Below are 4,296 nucleotides of genomic sequence, written 5' to 3'. Positions count from 1 at the left end.
TCATCATCTCTTCTTCTGTTGGGCCACTCGAAGGCCCACTGTTATTAGTCCCCCTCAAACTCAGAGTCGGAGGAAGAGAGACACTGAGTTTGGTGCGCAATTTGAAGAACGGCTCTTGACCAAGTGACTTCGTAAACACGTCAGCGATCTGTAGAGATGCAGAGACATGCTTCACTTCCAGCTTCTTCATTGCTACTCTCTCCCGAACATAGTGATAATCTACCTCAAAGTGCTTGGTTCGCTTGTGAAACATTGGATTGGCACTGAGACAAACCGCAGACAAATTGTCACATAACAGCAATGGCACGATCTTTTGTCCCAGTCCCATTATGCGCAAAAGATTCTGTATCCATGCCACTTCTGAAGCAGCTAATGACATCGTTCTGTACTCAGCCTCTGTTGAAGACTTGGAGACAGTCTCATGGCGTTTAGCGGACCAGGAGATCAGATTTGATCCGAGAAATGTACAGAAACCGCCAGTAGATCTTCTAGTCTCTTTACATCCTGCCCAATCGCTGTCACTGTAACATACTAAAGTCGAGTGTGTTGCTGCTTTGATGTCAATGCCGTTATCCAAAGTGCCTTTGACATACCTCAAAATGCGTTTAAGAAGATTGAAGTCTGAGACACTTGGCTGATGCATCTTCGGGCAGATATAGTTCACCGAATATTGCAGATCTGGTCTGGTTAGTGTAAGATACTGAAGCTTGCCAGCGAGGCTGCGAAAGTATGTCGGTTCTTCAAAGCACTCATCTTCTCTAGGAAGGTTATCAAGCTTGATCGGTAGGGGAGTAGGCATTGGTGAACAATTCCTCATGCCTGCAGCAATCAGAAGATCCGTTGCATATTTGGTCTGATTCATAAACAGCCCATCTTGATGTTGATGAACTTGTATCCCCAAGAAGTAGTGTATATCCCCCATGTCCTTCATTCTGAACACAGTATTAAGCTCAGACATCAGCTTTTCCACCACTGCATTATCATTTCCTGTTAAAATCATATCATCCACATAGAGTAGGAGATATATCACACTTGAACCATGGTGATACACAAAGAGAGATGGATCCGGGAAGCTGCATAGAAAGCCAAAATCAATGAGAAAGTTACTGAACTTGTCAAACCAGGCACGTGGTGCTTGCTTAAGTCCGTAAATGGCCTTGCGCAGTCTCAACACATAATCTGGTTTGTCTAGATCGTCGAACCCATGAGGCTGAGCCATGTAAATTGTTTCTTTAAGATCCCCATGTAGAAAGGCGTTTTGAACATATAACTGCCTTATCTTCCACTTCTTAGTAACAGCTACGTGGAGCATCGTTCTTATCGTAGCAGTGCGGACCACAAAACTGAACGTCTCTATGTAATCAACTCCTTCCTCTTGTTCATTCCCTCTTGCAACAAGCCGAGCTCGTAGCTTGAGCAGTGTACCATCAGCGTTGAGCTTTGTCTTGTATACCCAACCGTTTCCAAGTAACTTATGTTCTGGAGAAGGTGGAACAAGTTCAAACGTTTCTGTTTCAACCATGTTATCTATCTCAACTCCCATCGCTCCATTCCAACCTGGATCCTTTAAGGCTGCTTTTAGACTTCTTGGCTCTGGATAATTGTCTTTGACAGTGAAGAGAGCGTATTTAGGATTAGGCTTGACAATACCAGCACGAGCCCGAGTTGTCATGGAATGTGGCAGAACCGGTTGAAGATCTTCCATTTGATTTTCTTCTTCAGCAGAGTTATCACTGTCAGAATTTGCACTTGATGTCGGCAGAGGCGTGACAGGAATGTTCTGAACAGGTGAGACAGGGGGAACCAGAGACTCCAATCGCTGACTAGCTGAAGGAAGATCTTCCTCAACTGATTGCTGCACAGCTTCATCTGAAAGTGGCTTAGACAGATTCACAAGCCTCCATGCCTGCAAGAGAGCTGACTCTTTATCTTTGTGATACTGACTGTAGATGTCTGAGTATGGAAAATGTGTTTCATCAAAGATAACATGTCGACTAATGAACACTTTCCCTGTTGGTGGATAATAGCATCTATATCCTTTATACTTCTCATTATAGCCAAGAAAATCACAGACCAAAGACTTAGGATCCAGTTTATCCTTCATGTAAGGTCGAAGATAGGGATAACACTTGCATCCAAATGCTCTTAAAGACGTGTAAACAGGAGATTTTCCAAAGAGAACTTCAAAGGAACTCTTGTTTGCTGGCATTACAGACAAAGGAAGCAAGTTGCTCAGAAATGTAGCTGTGAAGAATGCTTCAACCCACAGTTGTTGTGGAACCTTGCTGCAGTACATCATTGTGATCCCCAACTCTGTGATGTGTCTGTGTTTTCTTTCAGATATTCCATTCTGTTGCGGTGTATGAGGACAAGACACAAGCTGTTTGATTCCACGATCAGCTAGATGTGACAAAAACTGAGAACTGACAAACTCACCACCTCCATCACATTGAAACTGCATAATCTTGTGATGTAACTGAGTTTCAACCAACTTTTGAAATTGAACAAAGACTGAGAAGGAATCAGATTTGAACTTTATTGGATAGAACCATGTAAACCTTGAGAAATTGTCAACAAAGATTACATAGTACTTAAATCCCTGAGCAGAAACAACTGGACTCGGTCCCCATAGATCACAATGAATCCTTTCTAAAGGTCTACTAGAAACATGTTCAGAAGGAAGAAAAGGTAGCCTGCAGCTCTTTCCTATCTGACACGCATCACACAAACTACTTGAACTGTCTGAAGTCAGACTTATTGCATTACTTCTGGCAAGAGACTGAAGGATGTCCTTGTGGGGATGGCCTAGCCTTTGATGCCAAATCTCCACACTTGTAGCTCTTTGTCTTGATGAATAAAAAGCTTGAAACCTCTCATCCTTCAGCCGATACAGATCTTTATCCCTTCTGCCTTGTGTTATCACCTATTTTGTTTGCTTGTCCTTAACAAAAACAGAATCACAATCAAATGTAATCTCACAAGGATAGTCTTTAGTGAGTTTTGAAACCGACAGAAGAGATTTTGTTATCCCTGGACACACAAACACATCCTCAAGAGGGAGATTACCTTGTGTTGTGTGAAGAGCGACTGAACCAATGTGAGTGATAGGCAAGTAGTCTCCGTTTCCAACGATAACCTGATCATTCCCAAGATACGGTTCTGACGAGCTCAACTGAGAACTGCTGTTGGTGATGTGTGCAGATGCAGCTGAATCAGGATACCAATCAAGACCTGCTGACTGCTCTTGATCGGAAAGCTTCATGGTTGTGAAGGCGTTGTGCACATTTTCTGGCACAGTATAGTCCTGATCATACCGACTGTAGCACCTAGCAGCAGAATGACCATATTTGCCGCATATTTGACACGTTGGTCTCGTTGAGTTGGAGCCAGGCCCTGAGCTTGAGTTGTCTCTACCACGATTTCCAGAGAATTGTTGTTGAAACCCTCGTCCACGTGTAGAGTAGGAGTTGTTACCACGACCACGATAACCTCCTCGGTGATTATATCCTCCACGGCCTCTGTTGTTTGAGTATCCTCTCCCAACATTGAAAGCCATGTGAGGATTCACTTCAGTAGCTTGATTGTAGGCTTTCAGCTTATCCTCAAAGGTGACCAATTTGAACACAGCATCTTCAAATGACATCTCCGGAACCACATCCATAGAGTGCTCAATAACAGTACAGATTGCTTCATACTCCTTTCCTAAACCGCTTAAAGCTCCATAGATCATCTCATTTTCAGTTACTGGACAGCCTATGGAATCTAACTGATCACAGATACTCTTAACTTCTCCTAAGTATTATGTCATGGACTTTTGATTCTTGTTCATACCTTGCAGCTTGCGTTGGAGATCTAGCTTTCTTGTAGCTGACACGCGGTTATACTTCTTGCCAAGGCTGAACCAAACTTCTTGTGCAGAGGTAAGACCGTAGACAGATCTGAGTGCTTCTTCAGACAGTGAGCCGAAAAGCCAAGCCATGACCAGTTGATCCTTGCGTATCCATTTGGTGAACTCTGGATTCGCCTGTTCTACGACCTCTTCTCCTTGAGTAGTGGTAATAGTCGGAGCTGGACGCATAGAAGCTCCGTTGAGAAAACCGAGAAGAGATTGACTTGAAAGAAACAATTCGAATTGTGTCTTCCACAAGAGATAGTTGGAAGACGAGAGTTTCAACGTCACACACTGAGTTATACTCAGAGATGGCGTCGACACAGCATCAGGAACCTCCATGGCTCTGATACCATAAAAATCGAAAGAAACAGAGCACTTTCGTGAAGAAGAAAACTTTGTTTTAT

This window comes from Brassica oleracea, chromosome C6 (assembly GCF_000695525.1).
Source record: "Brassica oleracea var. oleracea cultivar TO1000 chromosome C6, BOL, whole genome shotgun sequence".
Lineage (NCBI taxonomy): Eukaryota > Viridiplantae > Streptophyta > Magnoliopsida > Brassicales > Brassicaceae > Brassica > Brassica oleracea.
Note: the sequence above shows the minus strand (reverse complement) of the source record.